This window comes from Chrysochloris asiatica, unplaced genomic scaffold, assembly GCF_000296735.1.
Source record: "Chrysochloris asiatica unplaced genomic scaffold, ChrAsi1.0 scaffold00083, whole genome shotgun sequence".
Lineage (NCBI taxonomy): Eukaryota > Metazoa > Chordata > Mammalia > Afrosoricida > Chrysochloridae > Chrysochloris > Chrysochloris asiatica.
Genome location: NW_006408601.1, coordinates 11,081,894 through 11,095,529, shown reverse-complemented (window position 1 = coordinate 11,095,529; position 13,636 = coordinate 11,081,894).

Below are 13,636 nucleotides of genomic sequence, written 5' to 3'. Positions count from 1 at the left end.
CTCAAGTATGAGGTTGGCCCAGGACCAGGCAGTGTTTTGTTTTGTTGTATATAGCATTTCTATGAGTCAGTATGGACTCGATGACACCTAACAACAACAACAAGAGAGTCTGCACTGGAGATTAAATCTATTCTCTCACTTTCAGAGTATAAAGAGCTACTGTCACCACATTACCTTAAATAAGCAATTCTTTGAAACTGGGGACAGGTGAGTAGAAGAGAGATATAATGAGAGGATGACAAATTATTTTTCCCTTGAAACTCACAACAAGATTGTTTTGTGATGCTCTGGCTGGTATAATTATTGCCATTTTAGGTGAGGAAACTGAGGTTCCAAGTGGTGAAATGAGGGCCTGAGAAGTCCAAAGACATTACACTACTATATAGACTCATGTCTCTTTGTTTCTATGACCTTTCTTGTCAATACACAGAATGGTAGTCAACCATTTTGGTGTTATAAAGCCAGTAATGCTTTATAATTTATCAATACACTCTATGTGATCCTGGTGTGGCTTTGTAGGTTAATGCATTGGAATGCAGTCGGTTTGAATCACAAGGTCAGAGGTTCAAGCTTATCAGCTGCTCCTCAGAAACCCTATACAGAGTTCCTATGGGTCGGAACCAACTGGATGGCACTTAACAACAATAACAATACTCTATGTGATAGTGCCCAAATGGCAGGTAGCTTAAATTTAGACTCCAGAGATGATCAGCTCAGTGTTGTCAAAAGTGCACAATACAGAAGTGATTGGCTGACACTATCTCAGGCAAGATACTTTTCAGACAAGGTCACTATAAGAGATTGTTGGTCAACCACTCTCACATTGCTAATTTGCATGCTTGGTGTCCAAAAAGTTATTACTAGAGAAATTAATGTCCCATTAAATAGCACTATAAATGCTAAAAAATGGAATCTCCTTAGTGAAATTAGAGATATTCAATCCAAGATGCAACAATTGGTTTCTATTTTCCTGGAGCAGAAGAGAAAGAAGGAATCAAAAAAGGAATGGAATTGCAGGTTGAGCTGTCTCCACGAACTACTGCTTCCTTACCCATGAGACCAAAAGAACTGGATGGTGCTCTGCTACAGTTCTTGAATGTTTCTATTAAAGAATCAATAGATAAACCCTGATCAAAATGGGGGAAATGTGGAACAGAACTTAAAATGCTTACAGCACACAGATTCACTGGATTGACTGAGACTGGAGGAACTTCCAAATCTATCTCTCTGAGAAAAATCTTCAAACCATGAATCAAAATTATCCCATGAACTCATCTTTAAACAACTGTTTAGTTGTTCTTTCAAAGAATTGTGTTCTTTCAAATAATTGTCTATATGAGATCAAATTGTCAACAATAAATCTAATGCACAGATGAGAAGTTTAGTCAAAGGTGGTGAAACAATGTAGGTAAAGACAGTGAGAATGGCAATACAACATGATTTACATCACCAGTGCTGTGGACTTGTTTATGTAGACATTGATGAATGGGTGTGTTTTCTGCTGGGTTTATTTTCAACCAAAATTAAGATAAATTTTAAAAAGAAATTTGAATATATTCAAGATGCAGGAGTGGGCTACATAGTTTAGGGGGCTTTCTACCCTTGTAAGGAGTCCTGGTGGTAACACTGGATAAACACTGGACTGCTAACCACAAGGTCAGAGGTTGAAACCCACCAGCTGCTCACCAGAGAAAGATGAGACTGCTCCCATAAAGATTATAGTCTCAGAAACTCTGATATGAATCAGAATTGATATGAATCAGAATCAACATCATGGCAGGACGTTTGGTTATAAACCTTTGCATGAACAAGTTAAAAGAATCCATTGAGGCTGCACTCTGAACCTCTTAGGACTGGCCATCCTGGCCCAATTCTTAATTGTCCTGAGTCTAGAATTGCATTAGGAGGATTTCTGATTGTATGATGCCAACTAGAAGGGAAGAATACTGCTGGGAATACTGCTGTGTCTGCTTCAGGAGAATCTTTCATGCAAGTTATGGTTGGAACACCTAAAACAGAGCTAGTTGACACCTCATCAAGCTTACAGAACAGGGTACAGAAATGATATACAGATATTTGTAAGTATTTATAGTTGAGGCAGAATTTAGTCTGAGACTTTCTTTCATTATAATCTTGTAACAAAGCTAACTTACCCACTTCTAACCTCTCCAGTAGTGACAACTATCTACTACAATGCACCTATCATTCTTCAGGTCTAGAAATAAACTCAATTTTCAGTCAAACAATAGACAGGTCTATACGGGGAACAATAGCACTAGTGAGGTACGCACACCTTAGAATCAACAACCATTTGAGAATTTGAGATCAAGGACAATGTTCAGAAGCATAGGAAAGGAAAAAGGACTAGAAATAGGAAACATGGGGAGGAAGTGAGATGGATGTTTCATTGTCGGGATTGCAATCAATGAGGTGAAACAAAATGTGTATGAATTATTGAATAGGAAATGGATCTACACTTTAAACCTTCACTCAACTCACAATAAAAAGTTAAAAAGAAAAGAACCTAAAAGTTATGCATGATACTCCAACAATCGAATGAGGAACATTTTTATTTGAAAACTCTGAGGAATATGAACATTAAAAACCTGCTAGAAAGAGAAGAACATAACATACTGGGGGAAAAGATTAAATAAACTCTGAAAAGACTAAATGTTCAATATTACATCTCATGAGAAACTTGTACAAGTGAAATAAATGAGGCCTCTTGATGAATCACAGGAAAGTCATGCTAAAATAAAGGTGGATGCAGAGGTTGATCATTCATGTGACTTAGACAGCTTTTAGTACATTTTGGACACTTAGAAGAATCAAACTTGATGCCATCAAGTCAAGTTGATGCCAACTCAGACTGAATCTGTAGGTCAGAGTAGAACTGTCTCATAGGTTTTCCAAGGCAGTCATCTTTATGAATGTACACTGCCATATCTTTCTCCTGTAGAGCAGCTTGTGGGTCAAACCACCAACTTTTTGGTTAGCAGTTTAGCACTTTCACCACTGTGCCACCAACTTCTTTTTTGTAAGAATTGTTGTTACTAAGTGTTGTTGAGTTGGGTCCAACTCATAGAGAACAGCTGATGGGTTAGAACCTCTGACCTTGCAGTTCAAGTTGACCTTGTGGACCAGTGCTTATTCTACAGTGCCACACCAGGACAAGTGTTTCTAAAATAATATTATAATCAACCATTTCTATTCAGAAAACGCTCTTATACTTTGCACTGACAAACACGAAAATCTGGAGACAAGAGAATTATTTTCTTGTTTAAAGAAAAATGAATATAAGTGCATGTGGGTGTGTGTTGGGGGAGTTACACATGATCAAGTTGGGTTAGAATAGTGTTTTAGGCTGGATTTTCTAGAGAAGCAAAACCAGTGAAACACTGCTGTTGTTAAGTGCGGTGGAGTTTGTTCCAACTCATAGCGACTCTGCACAGGGTTTCTGAGAAGCAGCTGGAGGGTTTGAACTGCTGACCTTGCCATTCAAACTGACCTGGAAGTACATCACATTATCCAGCAGTGTCACACCAGGACTCCTGTATATATATGCTGATTACCAAGGAAATGGCTTACAATTGTATTCTCAGGTCCCCAGAAGAATAGAGAAGAAGAGTTCCTCCGGCAAATCCACTGTATTGGAAGCAGGCCACATCCCCAAGGAAGGATCCCTTCAGATTTATTGGCTGTTCATAGCCACTCATCATAGAGGTAATATGCCTGCATTAGGTTTCATCACCATAGGCAATAAACACATCCCAACTGTCAACTCTCTGGAAATCCTGGCCTAGTCAAGTTGACACAAAACCCAAATTATTACAGATAGTTTACAAAAATAGATATTAGTATCAACCAGAAATGGGTTCAACTTAGTGTTTGAATCTCAGTTTCCTCAAGAATCAGGCTCTGTACACCTTTGATTGCATGTGGACTTTGGGTTTGATCTCTATTTTAAAACCTGAGCAGGTTATTCTACTTTGTACTTTAGCAACCCATTTATGAAATTTGGGTAATAATCTACCTCATAGCCTTCTTGTGAGGATTAAAAGAGTATGCCAAGTGTTACATTAGTGTCTATCACATAATAAATGCTCAATGCATGTTACTTGTTATAATTATTATCGTTACTTCAAATGTCTCAATTTGCCCACTTTATTCATGACATGCTTTTTCCTGGAGGGAACTACTCCAAGAGAGAAAGGTTCCTGGCCCAAATGAGATTCCAGGCACCATTCAAAGTCATATACCCTTAGTTGCCTGTGAGTTGGATATTACCCTTCATGGCAATACTATTTCTACTAGAAGTTCCACAAATTGGAGTAACTCCTAGGTCCATTGTTGCATTGTGTTTATCTTAGGAGAGAATGTAAGTAGAGGTGGACTTTAGGGTGCAAAAACAATCTGAATGTTGTTATTAAGGGCCACTGGATCGGTTTCAACCCATAGCGACCCTGTATAGGGTTTCCAAGGAGCAGCTGGTGAGCTTGAACCACCGACCTTGCAGTTCAAACCAAATTTGCAGTCCAGCACATTAACCTGCAGCACTACACCAGGACTCATAAATAGTTGTGGGGGGAAAAAAATACAGGAAGTCACTTGCTTAGGATGTTTGAGGATTCTTTCACAGCGCAGACATTTACCAATGGGGGGAGGGAGGAAAGAGCACTTTTTTTTATTTGGTATTTCTACTCAAGGAGTCCTGGTGTGCTGCTGTAGGCTAACCACTAGTCTGCTAATTGCAAGGTCAATAGTTCAAAGCCACCAGCCGATCCTCAGAAATTCTATAGAGTCTCTATGGCACACTTAACAAAATTTCTATTCCAAGAGCTGGTTTGAACATTTGACATGGCTTTTGGATTGTTATTATTGTTGCTAGGTGCTGTGGAGTCAGTTTTGAGTCATTGAGACCCTATGTAAGACAGAAGGAAACAATGTCCATGCAGCGCCATCCTCACAATCGTGGCTATGTTTGGGGTCATTTTCACAGACATTGTGTCAATGTATCTTGTCGAGGGTCTTTCACTTTTTGACTAACCCTCTAGCACAGGTGAACATGTAGATTCTCAGCAGAGGGTCAAACTGGAATGAAACGGCTCAGAGACCTGCTTACAACACAGATTGTCAGGGCTCGCTATCCATGTTTCTAATTCGGTAGGTCTGAGCTGGGGTGCTACTTTCAAGGGGATGTTGAAACAATAGCTAGTCTAGGACTACATGTTTAGATTTAACTGTTCATCCACAAGAAATACAGCAAACAGAGGAAAATGTTGAATAACTGTTTCATTATCCTATTCTTGGTGTGGCACTGTGGGATAAAACACTGGACTGCAAGGTCAGTTTGAATCACAAGGTCAGCAGCTCAAACTCACCAGCCACTCCTTGGAAACCCTATCTAGGGTCGCTATGTGCCAGAATCTACTCTACAGCACTTAACAACAGCAACAACATTCATTCATATACTACTTATTTGACATACGATTGGAGTTCATTATGCATTCACTCCTAATTTAACGACATGGTTAGGCTCCAAAGACCAAGTCATTCTGAAAAAACTGTACTTATGAAAAATTGGAGGCTGACTATCAGACCACAGGATGCAGGATGATGAGTCCATACTGGCAAACCACTGAGAATCATGGTCCAGTCAAACTCGCAATCACTTTAAGGATTACAGCCAGCATTACTCTTACCTCATACCTTAGTATTTGTTACTGCCAGACTAACACCGTTAGTAGGCAAAACAGTCACATGGTAGGTTTTTAACTATTATCATATATGCCAAATGTTGGCTAAAGAGACAATCCATAACTGAGGGGTTGTTGTTAAACACCATGGAGCCAGTTCTGACTGATGGGTACCCGTATAGGGTTTCTGAGGAGCTGCTGGTGGGTTTGTACCTCTGACCTTGTGGTTAATGGTTACCTTAAAGTGCCACATAGACTAGTGTAATACTCTAGCTATATCTGTATATGTTTGGGCATTTCCATGATAAAAGATGAAAATGAAACAAGTTATTTATGGAAAAAAAAAACTGCAATGAAAGACAAAACACTTTAAAAATATAGTAAGAGGAGAGAAAAAAAAGTCAAATTTAAAACATATTATATCCAAATATTCTAATATATTTATATATGTCATTGCTGTAGGGTGTTGTAGAGTCAGTTCCAACTCATAGTGACCACATGTATAACAGAACAGAACACTGTCCAATCTAGCGCCATACTCACAATTGTCACAGGCTTCAGGGCAATGCTGCTGCCACCGTGCCAATCCATCTCATTGGGGGTCTTCCTCTTTTTCACTGACCATCCACTTTGCTAAGTATTATGTCCTTCTCTGGGGACTGATCCCTCTTGGCAACATGTCTGAAATATGAGAGATGAAGTCTTGCCATCATGGCTTCTAAGGAGCATTCTGGCTGTACTGCCTCCAATACAGATTTGTTTGTTCTTAAAGTTCATGGTACTTTCAATAGTCTTTAAAACCACAACTCAAATGCAACAATTCTCCTACAGTCTTCTTTATTTATTGTTTAACTTTCACATGCCTATGAGGCTATTGAAAATATTATGGCTTGGGTCAGACAAACCTTAGTCCTCAAACTTTCATCTTTGCTTTAAAAGGTCTTGTGCAGCAGATGTGCCTAATGCAATATATCGTTTGATTTTTTGACATCTGCTTCCATGAGTGTTGATAGTGGATCCAAGGATATGTTTAGATATATACATATAAAATATAACGAAAGGAAAAATACTTCAAACTATGTTATAAGAAAAAACTATAATCACATTTTAAGACATATCTATATAGTCATTCATCAGTTTGTCATACTGTGGTGGCTTGAGTGTTGCTGTGATTCTGGAAGCTATACCACCAGTATTTTAAATGCTGGCAGGGTCACCCAGGGCGAATAAGTTTCAGTGGATCTTCCAGACTAACAAAGACCAGGAAGAAGGAGAGGTGACTACTTCTGAATGTTTAGACACTGAAAACCTTATGACTAGCAGTGGAACACTGTCAGCACCAGAATACTGAACACTGAAACATTATGAATAGCACTAAAATATTGTCAGATGTAGTGGCAGAATATGAGACCCTCAGGTGGAAAGGCACTTAAAATAGGACTGGGCAAGAGCTGCCTCCTCAAAGTAGAGTTGACTGTGATATCATGAATGGAGTAAAGCTTTCAGGACCTTCATTTGTTGATGGAGCACAACTCAAATTTAGGAAAAACAGCTGAAAACAAACATTAATAATTAGAACACGGAATGTAAAAGTATGAGTCTAGGAAAATTGAAAGCTGCCAAAAACGAAATGGAATGCATAAACATTGATACCCTAGGCATTAATGAGCTGGAATGGACTGGTATTGGCCATTTTGAATCTAACAGTCACATGCTTTATTATATCAGGAATGACAAACTGAAGAGGAATGGAATCACATTCATCATTAAAAAGAACATTTCAAGATCTATCTTTAAGTAGAACGCTGTCTGTGATAGAATAGTATTTATATTAATACCACTATTATTCTAATTTACACACCAACCACTGAAGTCAGTGATGATGAAATTGAAGAAACTACCAGCTGTTCCACGGGAGAAAGATGAGGCTTTTTGCTTCTGTAAAGATTTACTGCCTTGGAAACCTTGTAGAGGGTTGCCATGAGTTGGAACCGACTCCATGACACATAACAACCACCACCAACTTCTTCCTTGACAATGTCAATCTTTTCTCTGTTGATATGAATGTTGTTTATTGGTCCAGTGGTGAGGATTTTTGTTTTTTTTACATTGAAAGTGTTTTTGTTTTTTTTTTATATTGAAAGCCACGGGCTGCCAAAGAACAAACTGAGCTGTGTTGGAAAAATTGCAGCCAAAGTGTTCCTTGGAGGCCAGGATGCAACCTTCATCTCTCATACTTCAGACATATTGTCAGGAGGGACCAGCCGTTGGAGAAGGATATCATGTTTGGTAAGGTGAGGGTCAGTAAAAAGAGGAAGACCCTCAGCGAGATGGATTGGCCAAGTGGCAGCATCAATGGGCTTAAGCGTGGCAACAATTGTGAGGTTGGTCCAGGACCAGGCAGTGCTTCGTTCTGTTGTGCATAGGGTCCTCTATGAATCCATATCAACTTGATGGCAACTAACAACAACAACAACAACTTCTTCAGTCTGAAATTCATCAAGCATGCATGATGTATTGATAATTACTAGTGATTGGAATGTGAAGATTGGAAACGAAGAAGGCTTAGTAGTTGAGTCTTCTATCAAGGCCTTAGTGATAGAATTTTGCAAGGCCAATGACTTCTTCATTGCAAATACCTTTTTAAAACAACATAAAAGACAAGTATACACATGGACCTCACCAGATGGAATATACATAAATCAAATTGACAACATCTGTAGGAGGAGACAGTGGGAAACGTCCATGTTATTAACTAAAATAATGCCAGGGGCAAACTGTGGAACAGAACATCAATTGCTCATATGCAAGTTCAGGCTGAAACTGAAGTAAAAATTTAAAAGTCCACGAGAACCAAAATATGATCTTGCATATGTCCTACCTGAATTTAGAGATCATCTCAAGGACATATGTGATGCATTGGACACCACAAGTGACTGAAGACCAGAAGAGTTATGGGATGACATCAAGAAAATCATACAGGAAGAAAGCAAAAGGTCATTAAGAAGACAAGAAAGAAGGGAAACACCAAAATGGATGTCTGAAGATACTTTGAAATTTGCTCTGCAGCATAGAGATGCTAAAACTAATCAAAGAAATAAGGAGGTAAAGTAACTGAACAAAGGGTAGCTTAAGAAGACACAGTCAAATATTATAATGAAATGTACAAAGATCTGGAATTGGAAAACCAAAAAGGAAGAACTTTTTTTTTTTTTTTCAGCATTTCTCAAGCTGAAAGAACTAAAGAATAAATTCAAGCCTTGATTTGCAATACCAAAGGATTCTTTAGGCAAAATATTGAATTAATATTGAATGAAAATATTGAATTCTTTAGGCAGAAAATATTAAAATAAGATGGAAGAAATAGACAGAGTCACTGTAACAAAAAGAAATGGTTGATGTTGAACCATTTCAAGAGTTAGAAATGGTTGATGTTGAACCATTTCAAGAGTTAGCATACGATCAAGAGCAAATGATACACTGAAGGCATTGGTAAATAACATGGCTCTGGGAATTGATGGAATACAAATTAAAATCTTGCAACAAACTGAGGCAGTATTGGAGACGCTCACTTATGCCAAGAAATTTGGAAGACAGCTACCTGGCCAACTGACTGGTAGAGATCCATATTTGTACCCATTCCAAAGAGAGGTGACACAATGGTTTGCAGAAAGCATTGGAAAATATCATTAATATCACATGCAATCAAAATTTTGCTAAAGATAATTCAGAAAGAGCTGAAATTATACACTGACAGGGAACTTCCAGAGGCTAAGCAGAATTCAGAAGAGGATGTGGAGTTAAGAATATCAGTGCTGATGTCAGATGGATCTTGGCTGAAGGCAGAGAATATCAGAAAGATGTTTAACAGTGCTTTATTGACTAGGCAAAAAGAGAAGAGGACTTAAAATACCTACTGATGAAGACCAAAGACCACAGCCTTCAGTATGGGTTGCATCTCAACATAAAGAAAAAAATCTTCACCACTGGACTAAAGAGCAACATCCATATAAATGGAGAAAGATTGAAGTTGTCAAAGACTTCATTTTATTCAGATCAACCATCAAACACTCATAGACGCAAAAGTCAAGAAATCAAGACATACTGCATTAGGCAAACCTATTGCACAAGACCTCTTAAATGTGTTCAAGATCAAAGATGGCAGTTTGACAACTATGATGCTCCTGACCTCAACCATGGCATTTTCAATAGCCTAATAGGCATGAGAAAGTTGGATAATGAATAATGACAATCATAGAACAATGTATGTACTTGAGTTATAGTAATAGAGAAGAACATTAAAAATACCAGGGACTGCCAGAAGAACAAACAAATCTGCTTTGGAAGAAGGACAGCCAGAATGTGCCTTAGAAGCTAAGATGGCCACATTTTGTCTTTCATACTTTGAACATGTTATCAGGAGGGACCAATCCCTGAATAAGAACATCATGCTTGGTAAAGTGGTTGGAAGACACCCCCTCCCCACCGCCCAAGGAGATGGATGGTCATAGTAGCAGCAGCAATGGGCTCAAAAATAATAACATTTGTGAGATTTGTACAGGATCCAGCAGTGTTTGGTTCTGTTATGCATAATAAGGTCATTATGAGTCAGAACTGATTCAATGGCATCTAACAACAACAAATATACTCAGATATATGTATATATTTTATATGTATGTACTCAAATATATAGAGACATAAATATATGTATGTGTATATACATATATTTGAGTACGTAGATGTTTTTATACTGTGGCTGTATTTTTCCTTAACTATATTCAAAAGTGGTTTTCCTTTCATTAAATGTATATATTTAAAACATATACATATACATCAAGATTAATATATTTATAGAAAAATACCTTTACTTGTTGCTTTTTGTATTTTGTAAAATCAAAAATGAGGGTTTTTGTGTTGTTTAGTTTTTTTACTTTAAAAAACTATTCTATCATTGCAATGAAATGAAATACAATAGGATGAATGTAAAGCTGATGTTCTCCCATGTAAACCATCACTCAATTCACAATAAAAACTTCCAAAAAAAAAAAAGCTGTTATAAAAATCATTTCAGCTTGGTGAATTAGACTTCTAAGTGTCTATATCTGTGTTTGTCCTCCTAGAGTCTAAACTTCCTCAGGAGAGTCTCTTTCTCAGACGCAATCCTTATAGGCCACGATAACATGCATATTACAATTATTGGGTAGTCTTAAGCTTTTCCATGAGATGACACAAAGTGACTATCTAACAAGGCAAACTTCAAGATTTTAAACAGGTTATAAAAGAAACAGGGAGCATCCTATGTTAGTAACATAGGGTTCAAAGGGAAAAAGCCCATATGCTTATTTTGAACATGAAAGAAATGCACACAAATAAATGCAAAGCCAACTGCAGAGACAGAAGCCACATGTGTGCAGGCAGAGCATGGAAGCTGGTGAGTCCAGAGGCTGGCTGACAAGAAGATTGGGGACACTGTGAAGGACTACGAGTTGGGCTGCTAACCTCAAGGTTGGCAGTTCAAAACTACCAGCTGTTCCATGGGAGAAAGATGAGGCTTTCTGCTCCCGTAAAGACTGACAGCCTCGGAAACCTGTACAGGGGTGCTATAAGTCGAAATTAACTCCACAGCATACCACCACCATCATCAAAAATGCTCACCAGAATATGATATGACTGAGTGTCTTGTTACCTTATTTTGGAAGTCTTCATCTATAGTTGTGTTGTGTAGGTTGGGTTATATTGTTAAGTGCCTTCAAGTCATTTTTGACTCATAGTGACCCTGTATAGGGTTTCCAAGGAGCAGCTGGTGGATTTGAACTGCCAACTTTGCAGTTTGTTTCCAATACTTATCCAATTGCTGTATACCTAGACTCCAGGTCTGGTTATAATAGACTCTTTGTTACTTTTCTTTACCCTTGATTCTAAAGAACAGCTCAAGCCATTCATTCTCCAAACAGGGATCACCCTCTCAAATAGGTCACTATATTACCCATTTCTACACTGCCAGGATGCTGCAGCACTGCCCACTGGAGAGATGGCCAGGCTAGGCCAGGCCTCCCAGTTCCTGTCAAGATCTCTTCTGCTGACAGACAGACTGACAAAGGCCCCACCAGCTGTGCACCCCAGCTGAGGAATATAGCTGCAAGGCCTTTGCTCATTAAAGTGTTTCCAAGTGAAAGAAGTAAAATTTGTAAAAAAAAAAAAAAATGCTCATTTCATGTACTTTGATTAGCATAAAATTGCTCCTTTGTCTCAGCTGCAAGGGAAACAATAGTGCTAAGTCTCCAGGCTAGGGAAACTGTTCCCTCTCAGTCATCCAGGCTTTGCAGACCACTGCACACAAAGCCTCCAAGGACCAGTCTGATTTCCAACTGTAAGCATCAGAGTGGTGGCCCTCTGGCTGGGACCTCCTGAACCTCTGGTAAATATGTGGGACATAATCTGGAGATCTGCTTGGGGCAGAAAATGTCCCTCCTCACAGGACAGATGTTGCTTTCTTCCACGAACTGAAAATCAAGATGTCAGAAACTTCACGTACCCATTTATCCCCTTAATATTTATTCGAGTCCTGGTGTGGTGCTGCAGGTTATTGCGCTGGACTGCAAGGTCGGTTTGAACCTCAAAGTCAGCTATTCAAGCTCACCAGCTGCTGCTAGGAAACAGTAAACAGAGTTGCTGAGTCAGAACCGACTCAATGGCACACCACAACAGCTATGATCCAAGGACTCCTGGTATGGCATAGTAGGATCAGCACTGGACTGAGAACCACAAGGTTGACAGTTCAAATGCACCAGCTCCTCCTCTGAAGCCCTATACAGGGTCACTATGAGTCAGAACTGACTCAATGGTACTTAACAACAACAACAACAACAACAACAACAACACTATGACCCAAAGGAGTCCTGATAGCGTAATGGATTATGAACTGGGCTGCTAACCACAAGACAGTAGCTTGAATCTACCAGTCACTCCATTGGAGAGAGATGAGGCTTTCTACTCCCGTCAAGATTTACAGCCTTGGAAACCCTGTACAGGGTAGGAACCCTATGCCCCAGATGCCTGCTAAGTACATATTCTCTCAGAAATTGAAATGAGAGTTGAGAAAAAGCAAATCGTGTCATTGCTTTTCTCATCAAATAACTTGGAAAAATTTACCAGCCTCACAATGTACATATATTTTATTCTAAAATGTACACTTTTCTATATTTTAATATCTCTTAAATAGACAGTCATGTAGTGACACTGTGGGTTAATGCACTGGACTGCAAGGTTGTTTTGAACCTCAAGGTCAGCAGTTCAAGCTCCTCGGAAACCCTATGCCAGGTCGCCATAGGTCAAACTGACTCAATGGCACTTAACAACTAGGAATAAATACTATAATTGATGTTATTGGCTCCAACTCATAGTCAGCCTGCTGTACAGGGTTTCTGAGGAGTGGCTGGTGGGTTTGAACTGTGAACCTTGTGGCTAGCAGTTCAGTGCTTATCCAGCAACACCATACCAGGGCTCCATATTTTAATATCTTGTAAATAGGGATAAATGCTATAATTGACAGCATCTTAAAATTATAAATAATAACAATTTTTCTTTATCAGTGGTACATAAAACAATGGTGTTTCTGGTGTGGCACTGTGGGATAATGCACTGGACAGCAAGATCAGTTTGAACCACAAGGTCGGCAGTTCAAATTCACCAGCCGCTCCTCAGAAACCCTATACAGGACTGCTATGAGTCGGAACTGCAGCAAAGGCACTTAAAAAAACCAAACCAAAACAAAAAACCAAACTGAAGGTGTCCTGAGTTGGAACCTCACAGTAAAAGTCAATGATAGACTGTCTGAGAATTTCTCTCCTCCTCTCAACCTCTCAAGCAATGTTTTCTAAAAGTGAAAATTATGCTTTGTCAGTCTGAATATGAGAGTATGTGTTTGAAAATCCCTAAGA